The sequence below is a fragment of the Ovis canadensis genome, chromosome 5, assembly GCF_042477335.2.
Source record: "Ovis canadensis isolate MfBH-ARS-UI-01 breed Bighorn chromosome 5, ARS-UI_OviCan_v2, whole genome shotgun sequence".
NCBI classification, from domain to species: Eukaryota; Metazoa; Chordata; class Mammalia; order Artiodactyla; family Bovidae; genus Ovis; species Ovis canadensis.
In genome coordinates, this window is record NC_091249.1 from 100,571,779 (window position 1) to 100,583,895 (window position 12,117).

The following is a 12,117-nucleotide window of genomic DNA, read 5'->3' on the forward strand; positions in this document are numbered from 1 at the left end:
AGGGACACTGCGGTTGTCTCGTCACTTAGCGTGATTTGAAAGTGAGAGTCTGTGTAGTGCTTTAGCCTGCCCTCAGCAATCAGGCCTCACACTCGCACGGCTCTGATTGTAGGAGTTGCCTTATTTGCATTGATGAGGATGAGCCAGCTGCTAGAGCATACAGAGCTGCACCTGACACAATCACCGAGCTCAGGATTAGCGCGGGGAATCAGGAATCCACTGTGCTGCGTGGCAATCTCAGCCCTACATTAGAGTCACTCATGCAAAATGACCCAAATTTGCAATGAGCACAATTAGCAATCCAAAGATGCATGTTAATTGGGGGGCTGGCGATTTTCCTACATTTCCCTAAATTAAAAATAATAAACATACTCTTTCCTAGAGGAGTCTGGGCATGAAAATAATGCAGGGGATTCTGAGTTTGTAAAAAAAGGGTAAACCCTTGAAAATGTGGATTCCTCGGCCCCCCACCCCCACCCCCACATACACACACCCGAGGTATTAAGTTTGGCATCAAATACGGTAAGGGCTTTGTGGTGTCATGATCCTTTTTGAATCAGTAGAAATCAGCTACTTATAAGGCTAAAAATAATAAAAACAGCAATAACTAATACGTAGAAAAGGGAAATTTAAGCTTTAAAGAGCTATTTACTATTTTATATTCTGTATTAATATTTGAGACTATCTTTGCATCACACAACACCACAGATACACCCAGTGATTTCAGGATTTCCTAAAAGTGCAAGAGATTATGTTGAATTTTTATGAAACAGAGTTTATAAATCAAATGGAACCTTCTCAAGCCCTGGGCTGTGTTTCCATGTGTCTGCAGTCTATAGGTATTGAAATGCTCACCTATACTTTAGAAAAAAAAAACACACACACAACATTTTGCAAAAATTGAATAAATGATCATTCAAAGCAAAAGCATGCAGTTCAAAAGCTAAACCTCCCATTGGAGAACAGAAAATTTAATGAGCTTTTAATGGAATGCAATGCTCAGAGTAGTAAATTATTTGTTAGTTGACGATGCAATCAGCATGCTGATTAAGGTTGCTTGGTTTTTTACTAAACATTAACTGAATGAAAACGGGTAGTCCTTGTTCTGCTTGGGGGGCTTTAAGGAAGCAAATGGACTTTCAGAACAGAGATTGTCAATAAAGGTGAGTGCACTCCAGGTGTCATTTGAATATGATGATAAAATACTTCTGATAAATATTTAAAAGCATTTTAAATCCACAATGTTCGCCTAGTGTATTGTGGACTCTGTTTAAAGAAACAGTGGGCCTTAGCAGGGCCTAACAACAATCCCTCTATTTCTCTCTAGAAAGAAATATCTAGATCTGCTTTCTTTTATTGCAAAAGAGAAAAAAAGGGAGGTGGTATGCTTTGAAAATAGAAGCCAGCCTGGACTCTGGGACCAGGAACTGTTTGGGAGTTTGGAATATAAGCCTAAGAAAAGACAAAAAAGGACAAAAACCAAAACAAAGGAAAATATTCTGACCGCAAATAAAGAAGAGACATCTGTTTCTCTGGGTAGATTAAGATAAAAATTTAGGTAGTTTTGATATTTTGATGCTTTAAAATGATAGCTATTAGAATATATATATATTTTTTTCAATTTATAAATGATGGCATTCTGAGAGCAAGAAGGACTGTGGTATCAGAGTTATATTCTGTCTAATTTAGGAGCTCTGTGAGGGGAGTAAAAGAAAAAGATCAAAAATTGGAAATAAATTATGCAATGCTTATTTTTGTTGTTGGATGGTTACTACAGAATTTATAAGTTATATTATTCACCATATATTAATCAATATGTACATTAGCTATAAATTATTGTTTCTGAGAGATTTTGTTACCAAATCTAGTTAAATTGCTAGATTTATTTTCCCCTCAAAAAGAAGGATTTTTTTGTTTGTTTGTTTTTCTCCCTACCAGTTGAAGAATTATGGGTTTCTAGGTTAATTTTCTTTGAACAGCTACAAAGTTCTTTTTCTATAAATCCTAATTAGTTTCATCATCGGTGATTCTCTGGCAATGGTCAGGTACCCTTAAAATCCGATAAATAACTACCTCTCACTTTTAACTATTCCTGTTTATGACCCAAGAGGTTAAAAGCCTTTGACTGGCATTTGACTTCTGACCTCATATAAATGTTATCTTATCAGTTCCTGCTTGTTAACTTGTATTGAGTGCTTGTCCCTGATGGCTTTTAGATAAAGGGTTGTGGGTTTTTTTCTTTTTTTTTCTTTTTAATATATTTCCTATAGGAACTAAACCATTTGCTTTGTTCTCTGCTTAGTGCACTCCAGTCTACACAGAAAACCTGCTATAAATCTGTTATAAAGCTCCAAATATACCTTTATTTATTCCCAACATTATTTTAGTTTAGCTTTACGGGTGGGATTTGATGATTGAGAATATGTATTTATTATAATTAATAGCAGTAATTACTAGTGCTCTTAAGCCTTTAACATGTTAGTCAGAAAGCTGGTTAGCATGGTACACTTTTTTTTTTAATGTAAAAAAATTAAAAGGAAAACAATTTTAGCTTTGCATTTTGCACCAGCATGAGATGAGTTAGAGAGATAATTTATGGAAATCTTGTCTCCACAGACTTCAGAATTCCGCCTAATGAGAGAGTCATCACTAAGATATATCTTTTTTAAAAAATCGAATCCAGACCATGAACAGTGCATTTTTGATCCTTTGGGGAGGAGGGTGGTGGCCTGGCGCCCTCCTTTGCCCTTCTGTCCTAAGAATTAAGAAGGATTTCGGCCTTTTATTCCTTTTGCAGCTGTGTGTGTTGTTCACACGTTCAAGTGTGTATGTGTGTGAGTCCAGTCTCTATATACAAATCTAAATACATTTGAATGTTTGCATTTTAAGCTCTCTCCATACCTTGATGGCATCATGAGAGTATTCTAGGCAGATGTTGGTGCTTCAGAGACTGCCTCATTTACAAGTGACCCACAGTGTGATTTCTAAACAAAATATTATATTAATTTCTGTGTGGAAAACAGGCAGAGAGGAGGGAAAGAAGGAAGAGGCAGCCATCTTGGAGTCCTTTTGCCTTTTAGCCTCCTTCTTCCTCTTCCCAAAGCTCGATAGTTAGAATATTATCTTCATTTTTAATTGGCCTTCAACATAATGCAGGAGGCATGTACAAGAGACCTTTGTATCTGTGTTTGGAGTAGAAAAAAGTTGTAACCTCTTTGGACTTTAAATAATAACTGCGACTATAGACAAACTACACCTATTATTCTCTATCCTTCTAAATAAATATACACATAAATGAAGCATATGCCACAGCTTCTAAGAGACCTGTACAAAACCTATTAAGGGAAACAAATGTCTATTTGGACCATTCATTTACTGCTATCTAAAGAATTAATATGTCAGTAAAGTTATCTGCCCTTCCTCCTCCCCATTCTTTCTTTTCTCCCCAAACACACACTCACATGTGCACACACAAACACACACATTCAGATACCCCCACTATGCAGCAGTGGCAACCCTAGAAACTTGCTTTTTTAAACAGGAATTCCCTTTCTCTTAGATCTGAAGTATTTCAGGAAGAATTAAAAGACCAGCTTCTATTTGTTATTTTATTTTAATTTTCTGTGTGTGGAGAGCTGCTCAGCTCTGCCACGTCCCAATACTGCTTTCATCACGCTCATATTCTGGCAACACACAGGTTTAACGCAATTTGTCCTAACTTTTCATTTCAACCATTGCTTTTTCTCAAAGTGGCCAGAGTTTAAAGACTCAAAAGCAAAGGGAAAAGAAATACCCCGGCAGGGGGAAAAACAAACCAACCCCCAAACTGGTGCTGGTATTCACAGCATTGACACATTCTCAAATGTTTTCTCTGTAGTTATAACACAAAAGCGCTTTCTTCCCTGTTTTGATGTGTTAAAGACAGAAAGAGAGAGGACCCTTGGAAGTGGTAAAAATAAGTATTTGGAAGCACAGGGAAGGTGTTTCCCCTTTGAATGTCCAGCATGTGTCAATAACTTAGATACTGACAGTTTAATATTAATTAACTTTAAAAATGAAAAGGGGGTGGGTGAAAAGTTAAATTTAAGCAAGTTATGTTGTCTCTGTTGAACTTTCAGCTCTGGGTTGCCTTCAGTTTTGTGTAATGAGATGTGCCCCTGAAGCCAGTCACTCTGCTGTCTCTGAAATAAGGGTGACCAGGATCCTAAGTCCCTCTGAAAAGGGTGTGAGTAGATCAATAACGAATTATTGTCTAATTCTGGCATTTGGCCGAAGAAACCACAAACTTTTACTTGTTTAGTGTCAGTAATCTGAACTCATTTTTCTAGTCAATAGTATTTGCAGATTGGTTTACTGGGCAAAACACATAAGGGTCTGAAACAAAAATCTGAATCCTAAACGCTCTCCTATTCTGATAGCTAAATTCTCTAAGTCGAATCCCAGAGTCTTTTACCATTGTATGCTGTATTCTTGCTTTTAAAAAACAAACAAGATTTAAACACATAAGCTAGATGATTTCAAAACTGGAACACATTACACCATCATTTATTTCTATTTAATTAATGTTTTAATATATAGTTGTAAATCTAACTATACCTAAGGCAAAAAAAGTATTTACTTAAATCAGTTTCTATTCCAATCAGAACGAACTCCCCAATCATTTTTGAAGTAATATTTTAAAATCATTGTGGTTAGTAACACTTGTAAATCATTGTAGTGAGAGGAAGAAGATGATGAAGGGTGATCAATGTCCTTGATTTTCTGTACAGCTATACCATCAAGCTTTATAAAGTTACCTAAGGGTGTATTAAAACATACTGCTTCTATGTATTTACATGCTTATAAACTTACCCTAAGAATATATTAAGAAATGCAGTCCATTTGATTTTTTTTTTTTTCCATTCCTTGCCAAAAATCAAACCTGCTCTGTTTGGAAAAAAGCAGACACTTCTGTGATATCATGGAGTTTTTTGCATTTCAGTAAAGAAGTCGAGGACATGGGAATCAGAAATTCCCAAATTTTTAGGTCTCAAGGTATTACTGTAAAGGTTTTATCCCTTCCTCTGTGAAGACTGATGCAGATGGATTTCTCATTGCCTTTGGTCTCTGTCCTCTTTCTTTCGTGTTTCCTTTATTTGTATAAATTAGCGTTGTCCTTTCTTACTAGAATGTTTGATTGGGGCATACTCTCCCACATACATTCTCAGTCTCACTCCCCCCAGCTTGTCTGGGGAGTGGTTTTCCTTACTTTAAAAAGCTTTGTAATTCAGACTCAGAGTGCCAGGGCCTTTTTTTTTTTTTTTTATTCATCTGGACATGCTCAAAGGTCACACTCAAGATCATAAGCTATGTTTATATCCTTCTTATGGGCAAATGATGAAAATAATATCCACACGCATCTGATACTAGGGGTATGGCCTGGACACACACCTTGCCGTCTTCCCCTTGGCCTCTCCTGCCCTGAAGAATGAATACCTCCCTCTCCAAAGTTGATGCTTCAAAGTGACCAGTCAGATGTTGGCAGGTCAGCTGGCCGTCCTCTTGGACAGAGGGTTCATAAATCAGAGAAATGTTGGTGTGGTTGAAAGAAGAAGGTAGTCCAGCCTGAGGGAAACCACGTAAATCTCTCCCGGAGCATTGTTCCCGGTAGGGAGTTGGGGGTGAGAGTTGGGGTAGCTCCTGGGGTCTCGGCTGTTATTAATGCCCCAGCCTCCTGCAGTGGGTGCTAACTTGTTGTGCATGAGAGCTGCCACCACCCTTCCCAAACGTCGGGCGATTGGAAAAGTCAAGCACTGCTGAGCCCTGATTTTCATTTAATAGTCAAAACCAAGATGCATTGGGCTATGAAGATAGGACAGCTCCCTTGAAAAGATTATTTGAACTACAAAGGCATTCATTTAGGGCTAGCCATGTTGCAAAAGGGCCTGCTAGAAATTAGCAGCCTGTCCTGGTATTTGGAGAGCAAGAGTGACAACTTATTGGAAGTTCTCAAGGAATCATTTATATTTCACACTCCACTAGGCAGCTGATTTGAGATTGTCTGTTAGCATAACAAAGGCTCTGAGCCTGTGAACTTCAGAAACCTTTCGACCTCTTAGCTGCTGGCATGAATAGCCCCCAGTCCTGCCTATAGAGATCTCCCAAAGCTCCCCTGTTCGTGGCTAAATTGTTAATCAGGGTAATTTAATATAGTTTTCAATATGCCTCATCTCTTATTGGGAAAGGTATTCACAGCTCCCCTACCCCTGGAAAAAAAAAAGTTCTTTTATTCAAGTGTGAGAGGGGCAGCTGCAGACAGACCAGCATCCCTGGCTGCTCCCCCCAAACCCCCTCTGTAGCAGCAGTAATGTTCTGAGCAGCAACCATAGTGAAGGGCCAGAAAAAGAAACTTCGACAAGCACCCCTCTGCACACACTCTAACCTGAAACTGAAATTCCAGTCTGTTTATGCCAGGAACAGACAAAACAAAACCCCAAAGCTCAGCCATAACTGAAACCTCAGCTCACACACACACACACACACACACAGACGCCACACCCCCTTCTCCACCCTCTCTTTACCCCCACCCCTCTCCTTCCTCCTCGTCTCCCAACCAAGCTTCTCTTCTGGCTCCCGTCGAGACAAAACGCACCGGAGCCCAGGGCCTGCTAATTTTCATTTCTCTCCCTCTTTGGAGGCAGCCCACACCATCCTGCACGCTCCTTCACAGTCACCCTCCGCCCGGAGCCCGCAGCCTCTCCCTGTGTCACACACACTTGCTCTCACCCGCTCCCTCGCACACTATCAATTCACATGCACATTAGTTAGCTGAAAAGAGCCAGAGCACAAATATATTCATTTTAATCCAGTTAAGACCTAAGAGGTCTCAGAGGATATTCTTCCATAGTTTGAAAACCAAGTCTGAAACTCAGATTTGGCTACACTGTTTCATCTCAAAGAGCCTCTGGTGTGCCTTTCTTTCACTTTCTGCCAGTACATATTGTAAAAAATAAATAAATAAAGTGAATGAAAACAGTCACAAGCAAACCACCCAGCTTCAGGCAGACACTGCTCACATATCATCACTATGTTGTCTTATTCTTAATGACTGTGTTTCTTGTACCCATGTGCAAAGTCAGAAGAATTTCATACAAGAGAAGGAAAAAAAATATGAAATCACTATTTTTTTAAAATTAAAAATGTAAGGATACAATCTCTTCATCTCATTTTTCCACATAAAAATTTAAAGATATTTATAATCTTTAATCTTTCATTTCCCACATGAGAATTTGAAGACATCTCTGCAAAATGTATCTGGGTATTTCCCGATCCCTTTGGTGGTGATTTTCTGTGCAATTGCGCTCCGTCTTTGTGCGAGTTGAGGCCCTGTGTCTTGCTTCTTCCTGGAACAGCCATTTCTTGTGTGCCCTGCTTTGGTTGGTGGGCTTGCCTCAGCTCCTGAAGTTGGATAAAGCCAGGATCTAGTGCCTGAAGTATTTGCTTTGAATTTGCTCTAGTTAGAGTGGTCCCTGGTGGGGGTGGGGAGACTTTCTTCACTCACTTGGGATTGTAATCTGGCATCTCAGAATCACTAAGATGGGAGACAAATTTCTGTTTACAGGATCAGGAAAGGACTACTAACCTCCAAAACAGAAGTACAAATATAAGCCCACAATTAAAAAAACATAACAAAACAAACAGCTCAACTCCTTTCCCAAGATAATTTTTCGTGGAGTTGAAAGAATAAAAGGTTTTTAAAAAACATTTCTTAGTCAATTTTAACATCTAAACAATACCCAGAAGTGACACTTTAGAAAATAAAATAAGTATATCTGGCTATTATACAACAATCTTAAAATCTGCATTTTCCTTACCATAAAAAGGGATTCTCACAGCTTTAATTTCAGTGCTGCCAAAGTTTTTAAATTATAAGCATCTTTGTCAATGATCTGTGCATTTTCATTTTAATGTTGGGCTTTTTTATTTTATTTTGTAAATAGCGATTTTCATTTTCCTGATGTCTTAAACCAGAATATCTCTAAAAATATTAATTGATAGTTACTGCAAATCAGTGGATAAATATTTCTGGTTTCTCTTTTTTAAAAATCAAATATAATTCAGAAATAATTCCTATATAAATTAACAGAAATTTAACTTTCAAAAGATGTTTAGAGAGAAAAAAATATTATGGCTTTTAAACCCAAGAAAGAAAAAATATACAATTTGCATTTTTTCAGTGCTTTTGCTTAACATTTTTTTCATTAGCTTTTTATTCATTAGAATTTATGATCCATGTCCATCATTACACTTTCACATCTCTGATTTCTGTTAAATTTTCTAACAGAGGTTAATAAATATAAAGGGGTAAAAAGGCCTATTTGCTTTCATCTAAAGTGCTCAGTATTTCAAGATTATTTGTATTTGCATTAAAATTTTTTTCATGTTCTAATTTAAATTATTTAAATTGGCCTGAAATTAATTCTATTTGGAGTTAAAAAGTAATAGGAGGATTTTTTTTAAAGGAATTAAATAACATGATTTTGCTTAATTATAACATTTTCTTAATGTTGGGCCATCTAACAACACCCTCTCTAGCATGGCACAGTTTGGGCTTCATATTTATGGAAGAAATAGGGTTGGGGGGAGAAGGATGTATATTTGGAATGGTGTTTGACAGGGGGAATGAACGCAGACACCAGAACAATTATATTACAATCCCATTGGGAATGCCAGCACCAAATTTAGCCAGACTGATGGGGTACTGTCTAGACGGTCCCTTTTGTGTATCAGCTGTTTTTTCCCTGCTTTATTGCACTGCCTGAATGTGTGAGTTGAACATGCATATGGATCCCAAACATAACCATTCCAGCAACCATACATTGCTGTTAAATTCTCTCATTTGGCTGAGAATCAAGGGTTGTGTATTCCTACTGTATTCCCTTTACAATATTTTGTAATTAAAATGCAGCTTCCAGAATTAGAGGTTTAACAAAGGTCATAAGACAAAGTAGAAAGTGCCTAGGCTGTTTTTTTTATATGAAAAAAAAAATGTACTAAGTAAACATTTCTATCTTCTCAAACATGTCCACCTCTTTTCTACAGAAGTAAAAGAAAGCCAGAAAGAAAAGAAATAAAACAATGAGTGGAAAGAGGCAAAATAGATGTAAATTACCACCTTTCCTTTTGAAAAGGGTAAAGGATAGAAAGAAAGAATATTTATTAAATGTTTACAGTATAATTAATGGCAGTGTGTGTGGTTTTTCTTTTTTTCTTCTTCTTCTTTTCCTTCTTTTTATTTGGTATACCAAATAGAATTCAGTAATCAGGGTTCTTGTGAGGCCTTAGAAATAGATTCTCAAACTCTTTTAAATAAATGCTTATAAGATTGCAGTACTGTTACTGGAGAGAGAGGAAATCCCAGAGATATTTCTCTTCTGGGCTACAGTCAGGATTTTGTTTTGTTTGTCAAGACAGTGTAGGAAGGCTAGGACTTAGTTATATGTGACTACAGTATCCACACAAAATATTCATTGTTCAAAGGAGCAGAAATGCACCCCTAAATAGGATGCACACTCCCTGGGTGATGGGTACTAGGGTTGGATGCCTTTGCTAACAACCAAGAATTTAAAATGAACACAAATTAATTATTCAAATTAGAGAGTAAGAAATAGAAAGACACATTAATGCTAATGAAAGTAGGTATCAGAGCTACTTCTTTCTATGAAAGGTTTATCAATAATTTTTGTCACCAAGAATGAAAAGGTTTAAGAAATTGGAATTCCACAAAATGTAAGACACCATAAATAAAATTCTTGTCTTGCAGTAGAAGCCCAAATGAATCCACTGTTTCAGGAAAGAGAATCCCATGTTTCACAGAACATTAATAAATTTTATTAATATGTACATACAAACTATTTGGAGCAGGAATTCTACTTTCCATGTGCTGAAAAAAAAATTTTGCCTTAACAAAAAGGAAAATGGTAAACTTTTTTTGCCCTTAAGGAAAATAAAATCAAAGTTAAAGTCAGTGACAGAAAAAATATTTTTAATAGTTATATGGTTTGAGGCACTAAATTTTGTCAGTAACTAACTAATGGATTTTTAAAATAATAATTTCCTATGCTTTACCACTGGAATTCAGTAACTACCACCTCCTATGGACAATGAAGACTTTGTCCATCTTTTGAAGATTGGGTATTGAAAAGAAGGCGGGAGGAAAGAGAAAGTAAATTTTGTTCCCAATTTTACTGGCTAGAACATCTCTTTTTTTCAGATCACAAATCAACAACCATAAGATAAGCTCTGGATATAGGGTTGGAGAAATTTCCTGTTTGGAAGAAGGTATGAGGTTTGAACAACTGACGTTAAACATGACGATCTTGAGTGGGCACTTGTAGGCAGTAATGTTAAAAACCTCTGAGATATAACTTTGGCACAACTGAGAAAAAATTCAACCAGACAGGGATGGAGAGCAAGAGAAATCAAGACTGAGAAATAAGAAAGCAAGAGAAAAATGGTGGTGGGGGGGCGGTTCAGGGAGTGGTGTTTGGGGGTGGGTGGCACACAGGAGTGGTGAGTGAGAAAGAAAGAGAGAGCAGAGAATGAATATTCCAAGTATTGTTTTAATCTAAAACAGAGATGCTTCCAGGAGAATGAATTTCAATGGAGCTGAGCCAAAAATAATTATAGAGATTTTCTTGTTTTGTTTTGTGAATGAAGAGCATCTCTTTTCTCTGGAGATGCGAGAGTGAGAAAGGACCAGAGCCAAGAGATTGAAGTGATGCCCCTCTGCCCCTTTACTTCCACACAGCACAGTAGCGGACCTTTCTTTCTTCCCTTTTCCAAAAGCTATTGGCACCGAATTGTGCTAGGATGAGGGGGAAGTGGCAGCAGCCCTCCAACCTAGCTGGATTTTCTATTCTAACAATAGCTTGTTTACTTTGATAAGGCTGAAGTATTGAAATTGGATGCAAGATTGGGTGGGGGGGGGGGACAGGGATACATATTTTAGGTTCTAGAGATAAAATTGAGCTATTTACAACTAAGAATATTCCCCTATTAGAGACACTTGAAACTTCCTTTGGGGTTTGTTTTACCAATTACATTTGTTGCCTTGTTTTTCATCATCAATAGCAGGCTACTAAAGGAAATAAAGTATTCTCTCAATTTTCTTCCATTTTCTCTGTGATGTAAAATCTTTATCTTGGAACCATTTTTTACACGGAAAAAGACTGTCGTTTGTTAAAATAGCTTAAGCTACACTGGATTTTTGTGAAAGCAATATAATATACTCCTCACGAAAGCAGAAATGGAAGGCTTTATACTAATTTGAAACACACAGGGTTGGGGGAGAAACTAACATTAATAGACTTTGGAGAGGAAGTAATCATAAACAACTCAGAATTAATATCTAAAGACTACTGATTTTCTTAAGTTCACTTACAAACAATTCATGCCATTAAGTACTGTCTGAACCTGAAAATTCTCTCCAAATCTCTTAGGTGTTGTGCCATGTTAAAGACCCTGTTGTCATTTTTATCATTCATAGATAGATGTTAGTTCTACATGTAGGTTTCAGGCATTATATTTTTGTACTACCTGAATTTAAAAAACAATATATTTCAGAAATCTAAGAATCAGTTTCTTCTATGTCATATGTCACAACTTTTTCTTAAAAAACAAAAGTGAAAATTAACTTTTTAAAAATAAATATTTGACCTGCTAAGTACAGCAATTTAGTTATCCAGTAGAAGAACAGCATAAAGTTGTAAGCTTAATGGCTTAACATGAAAATGACCTTGGTATACATTTAAAACAAGGAAAACTATGTTACATTAGTAGTCAAGATTATCTGTTGGCTTAAGCATAAACATCTCTGAAAGTAGCAAAAATAGATCTAATTTCCTTTAAAACTTTTACATATTAAAATTGTTCCTGGTTTTCCATAAAAAACAGTATTGGAAATGTATAGTAGTTGGCAGTAAAGCTTATGATTCTGTTTTGTTGTTAGGTTTTTAAAAAATTTCTTAAAGAAGGAAAATATGTTCACGTACATGGGACTTTATTTAGGGATTTTCAAAACATTTTAAATGTCACTGTGAATATAGTGTGTAAATCTGTGAATATGAGTTTTATGAA

General features: G+C 36.7%; 1 long non-coding RNA gene across 3 annotated transcripts in view; it reads left to right on the plus strand.

The window, feature by feature from the left end:
- The first annotated feature begins 1,045 nt into the window (after positions 1–1,045).
- Positions 1,046–12,117, plus strand: part of LOC138440490 (uncharacterized) — a 40,662-nt gene continuing 29,590 nt past the window's right edge. For 2 of the 3 annotated variants that reach the window (XR_011257051.1, XR_011257053.1), the window contains exon 1: positions 1,046–1,163. This is a non-coding gene — a long non-coding RNA (uncharacterized lncRNA). Of the gene's footprint in view, positions 1,164–10,252; positions 10,321–12,117 lie in introns of all 3 variants that reach the window. The other variant, XR_011257052.1, reaches the window with a different exon arrangement.